Source organism: Phoenix dactylifera, chromosome 8 (assembly GCF_009389715.1).
Source record: "Phoenix dactylifera cultivar Barhee BC4 chromosome 8, palm_55x_up_171113_PBpolish2nd_filt_p, whole genome shotgun sequence".
NCBI classification, from domain to species: Eukaryota; Viridiplantae; Streptophyta; class Magnoliopsida; order Arecales; family Arecaceae; genus Phoenix; species Phoenix dactylifera.
Window position 1 is genome coordinate 11055291 of NC_052399.1, and position 18292 is coordinate 11073582.

Consider the following 18292-nt stretch of genomic DNA (forward strand, 5'->3'; position numbering starts at 1 on the left):
TGGGATCACTAGTAACCTCCGTGTAGATTGTTTTATAGGTGTTGGCTAGATTAAAGTCATAATGTTTTATTAATTTTATGTTATCTGTGAGCTAGTTGTAGTTGTATATTTCTTAAATAGCCGCAAGAAATTTGATTAGAAACTCTTGTTTCTAATATTTTCATTAGTAGCATGGCATAAGGCTAATGCAACAAAACATGAGTAAAAAAAAATAGATTAACAGACATAAAATAACAATTACCGATGAAACATGTCTTGTGCTTAATGTTTTGAGAGAGAGAGAGAGAGAGAGAGAGAGAGAGAGAGAGAGAGAGATCGAGGATCCACCTGAGGTAAATTATTCTGGTCCAAATATTTGGAGATGTACCTCCCATGACTTGAAAACAGAACCTTCTTCAAAGAAGAGGAGGGATGCATGTAACTCTGGGGCATCCCCAGGTCACTTGATGTCAAGGAATTTTGATAGCTGTTGCAGTCTAATTTGGGCAGATGTTTAATTCAAATCATTATGATAAGCTGTTAGCACAAAATACTTCAAAAAGGACAAGGCGGCTTATGAAAGATCATACACTCTAATGGTTTTGTTCGAAAAATAAAATTATTACGAAAAGATCAAGAAATAGCTTCCTTATGACGCAATGATTCTGAAGGTTATTACTAAACCTATTCCACCTGCTTGCTTAGTAAGATAGACTCTAATTTCTTAACAAGTTCAAGTTCATATCTTGCGAAAGTATATCAAATACCCAAAGCATCACTCTTCCTACTGTGTTTGAACTCTTCCATGGCAAACGTTTTCATTAATCTTCAGTAGGCCTTGACACCTTAGACATATCATATGACTTAATGCATCTTTATTGCCACATGATGATGGCATATCATTGTCATCGACTTGGTTGTCTTTTTTAGTATGAAGTATGGAAAGAAACAAATGCTTGGATGCAATGTCATTAGTTTTTCTTTGAGAACTAGGATGGGTGGAACCCTGGCCAATTAAGAAATTTGCCAATTAAGAGATTTGGCATGATAAGAAGCCGTTATTTTAAGTAATTCATGTTGGGATCTGACTTCGAGAGTATCAATAAGAACTGAGCTGAGTTTGGTCAGATTTTGCTTGAAACTTACAATATTTCGCTCTGTAGAAAAATTGCAAGTAAATTTCTAGTTGATTAGTTGCTCAGTTCCCAAGTTAAAAGTGATTTATTTTGATCCATACTAAAATTACCAGATTATATACGCCACATTTTTCTTGTTTTTTCATTTTTGTTCTTCGACTTTTTCGATAAATTGTGATCAATATTGTTATGGTAGTGTTTTCTTCACTTCTTTATCATTTTGTGGTCTAAGAAGTTAAATATTATTTTGAGAAAGTAAGAGGTTGGATATTTATCTAATTATTTAGATGTGCTAATGATATTACGGTATCCCAACAGTTTTCATGGATAGGGCTAAATTCCATCATCTAGACATACTTTAATGAGATTAGATATATTTCTCATATTGTATACCTAGAGACAAAAAAGTAGCTGTGAAACTATAAGGTCTCATAAGCATTTTTCTTTTGTTTTTTTTGGCTAACTTTTTTAGGTGAGATCCTGGGTTACAGTGTTCGTAATTAGTTGAATTGCTTGTGGGCGGCAAAGTATGCTAGAATTGTTCTACTTGGGGGTATTGAAAAATAAAATAAGAAAATATATTTTGTGAAACTGCCCAAAACCATATATACCAAATGGTGTTGGAAAAGTGTGCAACTTTTATGCATTGGATTTGTGTTCAAGGCATAGTGACCCCAAAATATGGTATGCTAGCAAGGTCTCCCGTGATAAAAATGACCACTATTGGTTTCTTTCCAAGTTTCAATCTTGTTTCTGAGTGCCTAGAGGTGCAGATACATATGTTCCATCCGTATACCTATAAACTCTTTGGTCTTTTGAAATGAAACAAGCAATTTTATGGAGTTTCTAGTTGTGAGGACTGAAAAATGTCTAACATTTCAAAAAAAAAGGACAGAAAATTTTCTTAGAACAACGCAGCACTCATGGAGCACCAGCCTCCAGAAGGGCAGTAGGTACCTGTGAATATCACTTCTTAACCCTGATTCTGCCATATATCCACCCCAATAGCATCAACATTATTTATATAGTAAGTTATCATGACTCCTCAAACAGGCGAACTTCTGACAACTTTCTGAAGATAGTTCACCCATAAGAAACTACAAACAAATGCAGCTGAGTCATTAATAGGTGCAAAAGCGGACTTCATAAAATCCACTCGATCCGTTATCATATCCAAATTTATTTAGGATACAAATTTGTACATCCAACTGATATCTATACCTGTATTTGCTTTCGTTAAAAAAATGGATACAAATATAAATAGACAACTATTTGTTCTGTATCCGAATATCCAGTTTTATTGTAATATCATTTAATCTCATAGATCTCTCATGAATTTTTATAGAAAATAATTGGCCATATCAGCATGTTATAAATTTGATTTACCTTCTACTTAGTAATATCTTTGGTTTTGGGATAATAAAATTTAACTACCCAACTTATATCCATATTTATGTTTGTACTTTCAATATCCTATTTGTATCCATGTCTATTTAAAATAAATATAGATAGAAATTTTTGTATCCAACTAACATCCGTATCTACATCCATATTTGTCAAATAAAAACAAATATAGATATGAATACAGATCTACATCCAATCCTTTTTCAACCCTACTTATGGGTTGGTGTTCGAAGATCTTAAATTCTTTTCACTTCCATCCTAAATTATTGCCGCCAAAATTTTATGAACACTTCTGAATTCAGATAGAGGAGTAAGAACACAAGAACTTGAGACCTTACACTGATTCAAAATGGAGTACCCAACTTGACACACCATCATACAAGAAGTGCCACATAGAGCAGCCATTAGCAATGAGGCTGTTGTTCCTCTATACATGACCTGAATCCTAATACTTTGTAAAGCTCTAACAGTAGAACATCACCTTCTTCCCGTTCTCCTTGAGAGCTGGCAGCGTCCTAACGCAGAGTCTCCAGCTGCACATGTGGTCCGTACACCACTGCTTGCTGCACCATTCTCCGCGGAATCAGGCTCCACATAGAGTCGGGCTCGGAAGGCCACTAAGCGTGCATAATACACTGGAGGAACTACACAGTTGACTGCAAAGAAAAGGACCATTTTGAGTACAAAAACAGTGTGATTCCAAGAGGTCATGAACAGGATAACAGAACAATGAATTCTGGTCAGATGATTATAGATTATTCACAAATCAAATTGGTATATGAAATAATAGATTCGATATCATGACATTCCCTGTTTTTAAGGTCCTGATGTTCGTTGAAGCTATTGGAAACCACTGATAGTCCAATGATATTGAATCCAGAATCGAAGGAAAAATTGAGGCAATATCTCAAGATGAAAACTATGGATGATAGAACATATGTATTTGACTAGACAGTTTGGTTTGCAAATGGGAACCTTCGTTGTTTTGAAGGTAGCACACCTTAAGTAAATCCTTGCTAAAAATAACTTAAAAGCAGAGTTAGTAGATCGGCATACCAACGGAGACTGATCATGTGCACCTTGCATATCTGGAAAATTATGAAGCACATAAAAATTTTCCAAGAGATTAAATGCAAAATAATAAGGTAAACAGTTGAAAGAAAGGAGAAAGAAATTATACTTACGTGTAACATAGATTGTTTGTTAGAGACTACAATCCATCTGCTGTAAAATTGTTTTCATCCCATAGAACACGGTAATGTGGTGGCCTACTTGTCCCCTGCCCCAATAACAATAATATAAAATAGGTTTAATAAAGTACTGCTTTTACAATGGATGCATGTAGGTGTCTGAATATATTGCTTAATGTACCTCTTCATGTAAATATTACATTATAGCAGGCACCGAGACATAATTACCAGCATTTACTTATACCTGTGTATAGCAACATGAAGGTATCGAGTGTGTCTAACAAATTTACAGTATTGCTATATATGACAGTGTCAAATATTTCTGCTGTATTATGAAGTCAACTTTATAACTGCAAGGTAAATTTCATGCTTGTTCAGTATATGTTTGTACTAAACTGTGATGCACAATATCTTAGTCCATCCCTCATTCATCCTTGTGCATGACTACTGAGAATCCACATAACTATCTTTGACTTCGCATAAAGTAAGCCAAATACTTGATGCTCGTGATAGCATAGTCTCTCATCAATTCAACCTCTGCATATTTTCTAGCTTGCCACAAATCCATGTGTGCTGTTCTAGACTTGTGGGTTTTGAATTTCCTGTAGTCCAGGATTATATTTGGTTACAGTGATGTGTTCCATGCCATTCTCAGTTCCCATGGCTTATCTCAATACCTACTGCAATATTATGATCATTATAGTTAACAAGGATAACTGTATGCCTCCAGAAAGACCCCAAATGAGCCTGTCAATGGTTCAGGTAAGAGGTTTCTTAGTAACCAGTTCAAAAAGATCCGAGTATCTGACTTATACTAGTATTACATAGTATAGTAAGTTAGTAACTCTTAAAGGTGGTTATGAAAATAGCCTAAAATCTATTTGGTGGTCCAGGCTACCGTCAACCAGTTGATGGCCTCCAGTGGGTATTCAAGTGGCATTAGGCTGCTATTGTGGAAGAAAAAGAGACAAATTTTTTTGTTAAGCACTTGTCTCTGGACATGGTCATGTATGATTTAGAGTTCTTGAGAATGATTAATTATAACAAAGAGTCTAGATGCTTGATAGGTTTTTAATGTAGTCAATTGGAGTTGGTTAGAAGCTCTAAATCCTCTGTATGTTTTGAGAGATTATAATAAAATGAATAACAGTTCCGAGGCATCTACTAGTAATGCAACTCAGAGTGTCACTCCAAAACACCGGCAAGGAGCATATCTGAATATGTTCAGAAAATAAGTCAAAGATCCGTAAGAACTATAGCCTATAGGTATGTTTAGTGTCAAGGTTTGTTTAGAGTGTCACAGGTCCAAAGGCTCTAGATGCTTGATAGATTCTTAATGTAGTCGACTGGAGTTGGTGAGAAGCTCCACTTTGTATTTTCTGAGAGATTATAATAAAATGGATAATAGTAATGAGGCATCTACTAGTAATGCAACTCAGAGAGTGTCAAGGTCCAGAACACTGGTGAGGAGCATATCCGAATTGTTTAGTGTCAAGAAAATAAGTCAAAGATCCATAAGAACTATAAGCACCAATCAACTATGAACAAGAGAATAAATGTGTTGCACTCAGAAAAAATTCTCTTCGCCATTGCAATAATCTAGGAAAAGCCTGACAAACATTCAGATCTAACCATTAGCTAAGTACAGACTCAATTTTTAATCTTCTTAATCAGGGTGCATTAATTATAGTTAGCCGGCGATCAGGATTAACTTTGGGGGTAAATTGTCCATCAAGTACTTAGAAAACTTTATGATAACCTTTCAACTTAATCAGCTTTCTGCAGATTGATGAGTGGGCCCACTGAAAAAGGTAAAAATAAAAGTGATCTTGAATTTCTGACAATCTAAGCACAACCTAGTGGATATCATCTCTAGCAACAGGAGTAATCCATCAGAAACAGAAAAAATAGCTTTGCTAATTGAACCTTTTTGCTAGTCGGTATACCCTTATAAATTTGTCACAACTTGCAGACTAGTATGAATCTTTTTTGAGCAAAAAAAAAAAAAAAACGAGTACAAATCTGGAACTTCCAGACTGCCCCCTCTTTCTACATGGGAGAAGTTCTTAAAAGCATCTATATAGATCTATAACGTTTTTCAAAATTCAAAATTGATAACATGAAATTTTAGTAGAAAATTATGCGAAATTCAATAAAATAAATTCACAAAACAAAACTCTTGATTTGGTAGTGGATACTCATTGCTTATGTTCTGGTTTGTTTCTTTTATTAAACTAAAAATACAATACGTCAAGCAAGATTCGCCATACCGATATCGGACTCCGTACCGGTGCCGCAATAGATAAGCGTACCGAGTGTCGGTATGGTATGGTATGCGGTATGCCAGACGTACCAACACTGGCGTACCGGTTTTGGGTACTAGTACGGTACGTCCGGTACCGACCGGTACAGCACACTGTCAGGTCTAAAGAGTTCTATTTTAAGTTGATTGTTTAAAAATATACTGCATAACAATTTGAAGTGAGACAACTTTTTAATTTTTAAAGTAAATCCCATTATTCTAGAAAGTAAAAGCTATCTTGCAATAGGATTATAAAGGTATTAAACCAAGAGATAACACCAAAAGAAATATCAAATAATAATGGAAAAAAGAAGATAACTGAAAGAAGCTTTTAGCGTAGTATATTAATGACCATAGAGACTCCATGGATTAGGGCTTAATGCTCGTCTGCTCATCTCTTTATTTGCACAAACCCTCAACTAATATCTCTCTCCTTCATCTTCTTGAGCCTTCACCTAGTGCTGTTCATTCTATCATATATATAGGGTATAGCTTGAATTAGTTCTTTCAGATGAATCTGAATCCTACATCTCCTCAAAGAATGCTTTATCCAACTGCCTATTGGACACAGATTTTCTAGAAAAAATATCTGCACCATGCAATTTCAATTTGTGTTTCACAAGAAGGTTCCTTGATTTACAGATCTAGCTGCTTTCTGGAATACTCTACATGTCCGCACTAATTTTCTTGAATTAACCCAAGCATCACTCTGGCTTATTTTTGAAATATATTAGTACAAAGTCCTTCCGCTTTTTTGGTCACTGATACTATTGATGTTCAACTAAGATGGTCGAAACAACATTTCATGGTTATCTTTATAGTTATGATACAATCCATGTGCAACTCCACTTTCAACCTTTATGGGTTTTCTTCCGACTAAGAGTCCCATTTGCAACCAATCACCTGATTAGTCTTAGCCAACCACTCTAAGCTTGTTTTCCTTCTCTCTCTCTCTCTCTCTAAGGAGAAACTTCCACGTTTACTTTGCTTGAACAATGTCTCCTAGGAACTTGTTTATAAATTTTAAAAGTTAAAGATACATCCTCATTACAATGCGATTTTTTTCATAAGATATTAGTTTTGCATGAAATCAAGGTACGTTGTTTCAGTACCGGGCCCCATACTGATGCCATGCGATCACTGTCGGTACGGTATGGTATAGGGCTGGTTTGGCGTACTAAGTGTTGGTACCCCCCTCGGTACCATGTACTGGTACCCAACCAGGTATGGTGCGATATGCCCTATATCGCCCGGTTCGGTATGGTACAGCATACCATGCATGAAATCTTTTTTTTCTATTGTTGCTTCTCTATCCAAATTCATCTTTAACAACCTTTAACAAGTAGCATAGTTAAAGAACATAGTTAAAGAATGTTTTTTGCAAAGAAAGCCATAGGCTGGACTTGAGAAACACTTCCAAGTAGCATCTCCCAAGCTATGATTCAAGAAGAAATAGAGATAGTAATTAGATGAACAACTCAAATTCATAGTGCTGTCAAACAAGACAGAATGTTCAGTTATAAGCATAGAGATAAACATTTTTAATGCCTTTTCTTTGCAGAATGTTGTTTTCCTCAACAATAAGAATAACCCTTTTCTAAAGGAGCTCTACTGAATTGTGCATCGTGAGATGTATATCCTATTTGGTAATTTTGAAGGTTTGCATGAGTTTAAGTCATTATGTCAGTTATGGTACTATATGTTAAATATATGCTTGTTTTACTGAATCAATTCCCTCCATCAAGCTTAATATGTATTGGTACGTAGCATTGGTGATATGTCACATAACATATCATCATATTTACTAGAAAAACAGTTTAGAGTTAGACAACTTGCTGCCTGAAGGTTGGTTCCAGATCATGATGCCGGCAAATCACATTTTGCATGTTTATTTCTGAACTCATGTGATTATTATGTGCAGTGGTATTTAATTGTCTTCCATTTTCCTGAGTCTAAACTGAGTTTGATGTGATTTAACTGTAGTATATCTTGTTCTCAATCCTATGCACTGCTTCAGCTAATCATAGATAAATTTATGGTTGATGTTTCAAATAATAGTAAGATCACCTGAATTCCAGCATGGCTACATAAATAGAAGTCAAATTCTGTTGGATGACAGATTTTAGAAAAAACAATCATGACTGAAAAAAAAACAAAAAAAAGACCTATATCAGAAAAATCTCCAAACAAATCTACCTTAAAGTCTACATAGCTTAACTTAAGAATGTGCCAGGTAAAATATTTCCACTATTGTCAGTGCTAGCTCGATCCTTGTGATTGTTCGCAAAGGGTTTTGTATGAAGCCTTTTTTGGACCACAATACAAGTCACTGCTGGTTGATAATTCGGTTCAAGAGAGGCACAAGCCTGCATATAATCATGCATGATCTTACTTAGGTTATTGGAACTTCTGACCCATATATCTATGTTTGACCATTAAAGAAAAAATATGCAAAATTTTACTGACCTTCCGGATTGCATCTAGCGCATAGAGCAAAACTTGGTAAAATTGCTTTTCACTCACAACATTCCTGAAAGCAAAAATATGCATAATTATGTGAATATGTTTTTAATTGTTTAAATATTAATCATATAGTTGTTGCATATATGTACATACACTGCATTATCATGCATTTCATATATGTCCCAAACATGAGAGACTATGCCCTGTGTATATTTGTTGAATTGCCCCTATGGATTCACAGCAATTGTTCATTAGGTACCTTCAGAGTTTGAAATTGTCTTGCCTAGCTGGTTGCAATACCTTAGGTGACTCACCAGAAGAAATTGCCATGCCTATTACCTCTGAGTTAAATGCAGACATCCCATCAATTTTTAACACGTGATGCTGTAGGTGCCTAGGCTTAGCCAATTGTTGATGAAATCTAGCATCCTGATTGCCACAGGTTGCTGCAAAGTTCATCATAATCACAAAGCCTCAAGGTCCCCCACCACCCCCCCCCCCCCAACACACACACACACATCATTGTGATGTTATCATGCTCTCCAGTTGAGACTCCCTTGTTCTTAATAAATATTTTGTTCTTTTCATTTATTTGTCACTGCATTGGTGCTCTGCAATGGCGCCAATTTCTATAGGTCATCTAATCCTAATTTGGAATTCTTCCTCCCACAGGCACCTTAGGGCCAGTCATGAGCAAACGAAGCCAGTTTGAAGCCCTAAGATTTCATTTATCAAGTTTGAGTTGGATTCAGCTCTTCTTGCATCATTTCATCTGTACAACCACAAGGATCCCCCCCCCCCACACACACACACAAAAAAAAAAAAAAAAAAAAAACTTCACATCTTCTTCATTGAGTCTTCACAATTTTTTGATTCTTTGGGATGCTAGTTCTGGCTGCTTTTTTGTCTGCCTTTTTGTGGATCGCATTCAAAGTAGGTTCTTTGCATCACTTTCCTCAAGAAGATATTTCATAACCTTTAATCATGTCCTCTTCAGCCTTTCATGTTTTCTTTATTGTTGATTGGTTGATGAGGTATATTCTTTTCAGAATGCTCTGAATTCATGAGGCACTAATCTATCGCAAACATCTAACTAGATCAGGTTATCATTCAAATTAAGGACGAAAGCTCATTGCTTTTTGAAACACAAGTGATTCTTTGTCACTAAATGCTCAATATAAAACATGTTGTAAAGAAATTATTTGATATTTACCTAATCTTCTATGTTACAATGTTCTTTTTGTTCATCCCCTCTGCACTCACCTCCAATGCACTGGACGGTCTTGCTAACTGAATGAGTTGCTATACTGTGCACAGGATGTGTCATCTTGTACCTTCCCATGATCTTCTTTTCCAGTTGGATCTGACTATTTATACATGTTACAAGTGAAAATCCAAGTATTAAGTAGCTTGATGTCCAAGATGACAAGCCACCACCATTTAGGAGCATTGGGTTCTTCAACCTCATCAATTGCTAAATGAATGTACGTAAATAAGATTTGTCCCCAGATTGATGAAGCATGATATGGTTCTTCACTCGACAAATATATCACAACATTGTATATGTTGTTCACACTAGTGGCCAGTTTGATAATTGTGTACCCTTCATGGTTAAGTTTCAAGGTTGATGATCCTACTAATAATACTCCACTATTAGCTCATATTCTTTCAAAGAGACTGATGATCTCATCTCAAAAGAAACCAAGAGAAACCATCACATGCTCTAATATTAGCAAAGTATTGGGGGTGTCTCACATTATAGCTGAAGGTGTTTGTCTGTCATACTATCTCTAAACTAGATGTCACTTTGGACTAGGGAACGTTGAATCGACACCAACCGGGATGGTTTGGCGATAAAACTCTTCCCCTTGTCCCCCCCCAATGATCTTTCGAAGACCGATTGTGCCCTAGCTTTTTCGAGCTGCTCTCTCTCTCTCTCTCTCCACTAACCACTGACAAGGTAAGGCCCCCTTCCCCCTATTCTCTTTCCCTCCCTCCTTGATGGGTTCTCTCAAATCTCGATCTTGCCCTAGTCTCAAAGTCCCAATTATGCCCTCGCTCCTTTGAGCTGCTCTTTCTCTTTCGGCGCTAGCCATCGCTGATGAGGTAAGTCACCCTCTCTCTTCTACCTCCCCCCCCCCTCTCTGGCAACGATCATCAACCTCCTTTTACCCCTTTCTCTCTCTCCTTCTCTTTCACCCTCCCTCCGTCCTTCCCTCTCTCTCTCTTCCTCCATCCTTCTCCCACTCCCCCTCTCCATGGGCCCCTCTCTCTCCCTTCTCCCTCTCCTTCCTCTCCCCCAGTCCCTCTCCTTCTTCTTGGTTCGGTATGCATTGGATCAGCACGAAACGGGTTTACCACACCTTTTGGACACTTCTGATTCATTATACTTGTTAGCCAATTACCCAACAGAAAGGCTAGTTTTTTTTTTAATGATCTAACTAGGCACACAATGCACATCTCATAGTCAATTAATACAAGACTTCTATGCCTATCCTCTCAATGGCACTTTTTCTTTTTCATAAAGATTGACATTGCAATATGATTTGTTTACTATCTACCAAACTCTTGATCTATGATCATCATGATTATAAGAAGGGATGTGGAAGGGTCTTAAGTTCTATGGCGTGGTCTGTATGCAAGAATATATAAAATTGTAGTATCTAGATGCATTAATGGTCCGATCATGTATTAAATAAATGTGCTATAATTGATGATCTATGCCTTTGTCATAATCTTACATATTTGGACTATCACACCATGGCCGATTTTTTGAATCCGTTAAGAATTGATCATTGGTTTCAATATATACGGTGCAGTATTTTTTCACATTTATATTCCTAAGACTGTTAGGAGCAAGGTTTTGAGCACCGACCCACAATACGGGCAATACCATACTGCCTGGTACAGTACATGGACTTGGTACACCCTCGTATCAGCAAATAGTATAGGTGCTATGCCAATTTCAATAATGTGCCATGTGTTCGTATTGAGGTGTATCTTATCATACCTGTAAGGTACTAAAATGGGGCCTAATACAAGGCTGAAAACCTTCCTAAGAAGGGTACTAGTAAGAGCCCAATGATGAGACTTGAGACCATACCAAAGAGTAAGGTTCGCCGTATCGTCGGTTTGGTACAGTACTGCTGTACCGTACTGGATGTACCATATCGGTAGCAAATCGGTAAGCAGTTTCATACCATACCGACACTCGGTACATCTCATATCATGCCGCGTGTCGATACTGTAATAGAATGGTATCAATACGGGTCTGATACCGAGATAGCGAACCTTGCCGAGAAAGATATGGATTAACTTCAAATTGATCAACTAGATGCCTCACATTGAAATCGACCATATGTTGATCAAAAGGCTATATGCAAGTAAAGAAATACCTTGAAAATCGATTCTCCATTAAACCTCAGAAAAGTGGTAACGGACAAACAGTTAATCATAAGTAGTTTGTATCTAGAAGTTGGATCATATGATTTACTTCTCAATATAATGCTTACATTTAAATCTACACATGCTGAAAAATGTATGATGACCTGTAAAATATGATCCTCAATGGCTTTTGCCCAGTAGCCTTCCTAAAGGATATTAAGAGATCCCTGTGGTATATAAAAAGAAAGCATTTATCAGAAGAAAGATAAACTTCTGCTGGAATTTTAGCATAAAGGGAAGAAAGTCCTAAAGCAGTTATGCTAAAGAAAAGGAAAAAAAAAAACTTCAAGTAATGTTGGGTCGAACCAGCAAAGCTGGTGTTACCAAATCATACTAATTAAAATTATATCACCTCCCTGTAAAGATACTTCAACAAGGACATGTAATATGGTGTACTTTAACTGAACCTATATGAATCTATCTTGGACAAGAAAACCTACATACCGAATCATGCCTCCACTAACTGTGCCCCGGACAGGATCATGCCATGTCTTACATAAATCTTGTATAAGTTCCTGCCTGTGAGCCTGAGCACAATCCAGGCCGGCATATTTTGTAATTTCAGGCCAGTCTTGAGAAGCTACTACCTACAACAAGGAAATGACCTGTTGACATTTGAGATCTTGAACAAATATTATGGAAGTTATCTAACAATTCATAAATTTCTCGGTACAGCAGCAATTGAAGGGCTGGAGTCTTCTCCATTTTCTGGGTGTGTCACATCTGCTCCAAATATTATAGTCAGTGTATCACTGACTAATGGTATTGTCCAACTGATTGCATCCATAAGAACAGTATTTCTTCCTCCCATCTGAAAAACATCATATATTTGTTGTATAATCCTGTTTTTTCTATAAGTTGGACACTTAAAATAACTTGAGCAAAAGAAAGGTCAAATCATCATAGTTTTTATAATTTTATATAAGTTATTAAACTCTCCAGGATTTAATTTTCTTGGTTTCAGATGGTTAGCGTGTTGCCTAATTGAAAATCACTTGAAGATAGAAGTTAATGCATACATCTATCAGCATGATAGCCAATATACCAGTGTATATGACCCTTGGAACATGACCCTGATTTTTTAGGCGAGGCAATATTTGAGCTTTTTCAGCATGCAAAACGAAGAAGAAAACAATGTCAACAAGAATACCATTGTGTCTTTCATAAAATGATTTACTTTCTGATATCAGTAGATAGTTGGATACATCAACAATATACATTAAACAGCAGGAGGCATAAAGAGGACAGCAAATGGTCAGGTAAAATGACAAATATCTCATCTTTAAAGTTTAAAGAACTTGGAAGAATTCAAATATAATAACCATGAACAAGTAAACATACATCTATATTTATCAAGGCACTTTAAATTAGGATGTCTCTTTTTAACCTTCACATTGATTTTCAGGGAGGCATTGGCAAGATACTGTTTGCTTATCCTGGAAACATGCTTTGTGAGACAGCATTGTGATATTAACCCCAGATCTGTCTCAAAGATCCACTTGAGATCCCTTGGAAATGTAAGACAATGACCATTTGACTCAAAATGTAAATTTATACAGTGGGATCAAGTAAAGGACATGCAGAGTATACCATACAAAGAGCCATTATTGTCGGGTAAAATAGCTACTAGTAATTCCAATTCCTTCCCTTTGAGTTTGATTGATGCATGATAGACATGCTTCAGAGCCTTCTCAACATGTTCAGACCTGGCTGAATATATTGGAATTACAGGTTCAGGATTGAATTCCTGCAAAATAAAAATATAATAATAATGACAAAATAACAATCATAAGATAACTGTCATTTTTAACACAAGGTAGAACAAAATATTTAAACATAATAAGATTGCCATGCCTGAGACTTGACACATATGAGCCAGTTCATTGCAAAAGTTGTGTGCTACTCTCTCTTGGACAATACAAGAAAAGTTAATGCATGCCCATCAAGTTACCTAGCTTCCATTTACCATTTTCTATATGGAAACCAACATGAAACCCAGACTTAAAAAATCAGTCAGTAGTTAAGAATGACATATCAAATTGAATTCAGAGATGCAACATCAGGGAATAAGAATTAACCTATCCGTTAAAGTGCAAAGACTTGGTTGTGATTTTTTTTTTTTTTCTCAAATGGAAAAGGAAATAAGCAGAATGGAAGTACCTTGTTCATCATATTCCACTGACCAACATAAGGCAAATATTCTTTCTCCTTCCCAGTGTCATGATATTTCAACTATGAAAAGATAACACAAAAGCAGAAAGAGACAGGTAAAAAAGTGATAAAAGATCACTAATAATGATAACAGTAATGATAATAATGATAACAACAATATAAGAATAATAATCATAAGCAGTGCGAACTTAAGCACCACCCAAGGTGCAGGAAGAACTTGAGCCTCAACAGAAACTAGCTTCTCACTGATTTTGATCCCAAACTCCTTTGCATACAGATCTTGATTGTAGACATTATGTTGAACTGTCTGCACATGACATTAGTATATGAGGCTCAATGGTACATGCATATCAAGAAAACAAGCACTTAATTAATAAAACACATCCAGGCAGACAAATGTTTGGTACGTGGTCAATAGAGCACCTGCAAAATGTCTATCCTTTGGCCTTTGGTGTTGGACTTTCAGCAGAGCAGTGATTTGCTTTTCATTCAGTCTTTTGGTATACCTTTGTCCTCCCAAGATGTTACATGCCTGTAAAGTTGGATGTCAACAAATGACTTTTTCAATATGACCAACATAACCTAAAGGGTACCTACTGAATCAGTCTGACATCATAATATAAGCCTTTCACCTCCATTGGCAAATAGTTAGCCTTTTTCTGGTTTCCCACTTGAAGGCAAGGAAGATGGGTATATTGGATGGTGAATCCATACATGTCCTTGAAGTAATCAATGACTGACTTCATGCACTGGTCATCAACTGGAAACCTACAAAGTTGAACCGTAACAAAGCATTTAGTCGCTGCAATACCATTTGATACGACCAGACTGGCATCAAGATCCCTCAAACTTGGCTGAAAACAAACATTACAATTGATAGGAGTTGAGAAGATAATACAATCAAGCTATGTTGAGTTATCTGGTCTGAAATTTTACATGAGTTCCCTAGTAGGTTGTGATGTTAACCCAGATAGCCGGTACTTCCGTCGCACATGTCCTCTGTGTGTTACTTCAACTTTGACTCCTCTAAGTGCTTTCTTAACCTGGTGAATATTAACATTGAATAGTAAAGAGGGTTAACTAACATGCGTAAAGGAAATTACTCGTATCTAACATTGTATAAACAAACTCATACCTTAACATGACTGGAATCAGAAAATGGCCTCAATAATGCATTCTTTCCCAGGAGCTGAGCCACAAACTCAGAGGTTCAATAAATGCTGCTGTAGACATGTCTAAAGAACAAAAATGGAACAAAAAGCATTTGAAAAGAGGAGTCACAGAGCTTCCAAAGCCTCCTTTCTAAAGCATGGATTAACATATCAACATCATTTAATCATACAGGAATTGAATTTTAGGCAGATATACCAATATTTAGGGACAACCCCATCTGGGTAGGCCTTATACTCTGGTAAAACCCACGCCATGACTCCAAACCATCACTGAGCCTTTGTGGTGTCCTAATTTCGGGAGAAAAGAAAGATCTTCCAACGGAATAGTACCTAATGTGCATAATTACGTACATAGTAGGTTATATGAAGAGCCCAATCACTCATTGTACTTAAAGAAGAAGTATTGAAACCACATTAAAACCTCGTTAGGATGGACACCTTTTACTTGAAAGTTCACTCAGAACAATGTCAAGAACTTGAAGAACTTCCTGTGGATCATCTGCACGTTTGCCTACCAAAAATTGGCCAAGGTGGTGCAAATTTGCTCTGGCAACAAACTTAATTACCGCCTTATATTCTCTCTTCCTTCTGCTTCAATTTAATAACATGAAAATGAAATCATTACAGGAGCAGGGAATAATACTATTCTGCTAATGACATGATAAAGTAGGAAAGTCCACAAACTTGCAGCACAGATGAATAAGAACAGATCTGGAAACTCTTTAGCAAAGGACCGAGGGGAAAAACTAAATGCTAACAAAATCTAAAAGAAATTTTTCCGGTAGATGATTGATTAGCACATTTAAGTCTATCAAGATGTCTGAGTTTTTGAGATGCAAGAAAAGGAGTGCGTGGTCCCATTAAGAGATAAAGTAAAAGAGAATATGGGGAACAAATGACACAATAAATTGGACCAGAAGTCCTTACCTGGGGCCATCCTACTTCTTCATCCACAAGCTTGATGTTGAACTCCCTGTAAGAGAAAGGGAGATCTCCAGCCGTGTACAGACTCCTCCTGCCATCATAGGCAGGCAACCTCATCCCAAGTTCAGATTCCCTGTACAGTTTCACCAGCTCTGCTATGATACTTCTGTTCACATTTTTTGATGCCACCTCAGGTGTTATATTCACTGAAATAAACAAAATGCATACTCTGAAATGTTACCTTCCCCTAAAAGCAAGGACAAAAATCAATATGGAGATCAGATCAATATGTCCATCTGTCCCCTTTTATTTGAGAAAAGATGAGCAAACCAATTAATATTTTCACTTTTGCCATTTTGAAATGCTGAAATAAGTAAATAAAATTAATGTCTCAAGATAAACTTAATATGAAGAAGATATACTGTTGCAAATGTAAAACATGAAAAATAAGAGATGGTAGCCAGCAATGTAAATTTACTATAGCTTCAGTACTTGTTATGCTAGCATGATACAAAATTTAAAAAATTTAAACAGGAGGGAGTTAGAACAGATTAATTTTTCTTATGTCATGGTGGATGAAATCCTTGTCTGGTAGCTCAGCAAAAAAATGGTTAGCTTTTACTATACATCTAGTCCCTGCTTCACCAAGCCCAGGCCTTGAAGGAAACCTCAGAGATTTACTTGAAGAAGGGAAACCCATTCTGAGTCACCCAAATGACTTGAACTCTCCAAACACTCAGATGGAATCTGGTATGTGGCCAGCGACTTCAATCTGGATAGAGTGTCGCATTGCCCGGCCTTTGGCACCCCTTGACCTCGTCTTCTGCTTCTACTCTTAGCAGGAGATGGGTTGTGGCTTGGCTGCTTTGCATTCTGGGGTGGTTCCTGAGGTGGTGGGCCTATTCCATTCTGAGAGGTTTTAGAAGCCTTCTGAACTTGGCTCATGGGGGTGTTAGCTTGGGCCTTGATCACAAGGTGCTGCTCTGAGCTCTCTTTCATCTGTCTTATAGGCATGGCTGCCGAAGAACTTGGGAAGCAAAAACCCAACCTTGTTTGAAAACAAAAGGGTCTTTCGCCAACTTGCGTATTAGTCCTTCTTTCTCAAAGATTTGATGGATTGCTGTGCTAAAAACCAGAAGAAAGGAGAGAAGAAAACCTGTCAGCAAGACCTATGCATTTCCCAAAGGAAGAAGGAAAGTGAACAAAAAAATTATTATTGAAACAATATAGAGACCAAAGGGTTGAAGAGAGGAATAAAAGCACAATCTTTTTGCCACAACTCACTGTTCATAAAACCCAATAGCTAATTCACACAACTCAATACTTTTGATTCAATATTTTTCTTGCATTGGGACAAAACTCAATAGAACCATGAATTCCATCTTCATAAACCAATAAACAACAGCAAGAACTCAAAGTGGAGAGAAGAATTTTTTTGTCAAATATGTAATGAACCATACAATTCATGATATTAAACTTTTTCTTATGCACCAAACAAATATGTTCGTTTTTATTTTTGTATTTATTTCAGCTCCTATGAAATGAGTCATGGAATACCCCACCTGTGATACCAAAAAAATTCATGACATTAAAGCACAAGAGTTCAGCATCAAATATAAAAGAGTGAAAGCTTTAAACTTTTCTTGAAAGATGGAATGAGATTAAAATATTCCAACCAAGTACAAAAAGCATTAACAAATCTTCTTAGATAAAGAGTTACTCAGAGCCTAACCCACTTCCATTCGGAAATGAAAGTAAAGCATCAACACATCTAATTTTCAAAAAACAAAAATCAACCAAAGACATTTCTGTGGAAACTAATCAACAAACACACAACCTAAGAACTCATAAAATAAACCCAAACCATTAAATTTAAGGGGGGGGGGGGGGGGGGGGGGGGGGGGGTGTCTTGAAGATCTCAACTTTTTAAACCAGAAACACGACAAAGAAAGGATTAGAGCATAAACCCAACACCACTTTGAACTCATGAACACAGAATTATATTCAAAACTCATAATAATAGTAAAATCTTAATTGCAAATACAATATTTTACAAGTAGACCAGTTACCCATATTCAAAATAAAAATGTCGAGCTCATTCTAGAA

At 36.6% G+C, this 18292-nt stretch overlaps 1 pseudogene; it reads right to left on the reverse strand.

Annotated features, from left to right (window-relative positions):
* Nucleotides 1-1652: 1652 nt before the first annotated feature.
* LOC103720205 lies at nucleotides 1653-17200 on the reverse strand (annotated as a pseudogene).
* Nucleotides 17201-18292: the final 1092 nt, after the last annotated feature.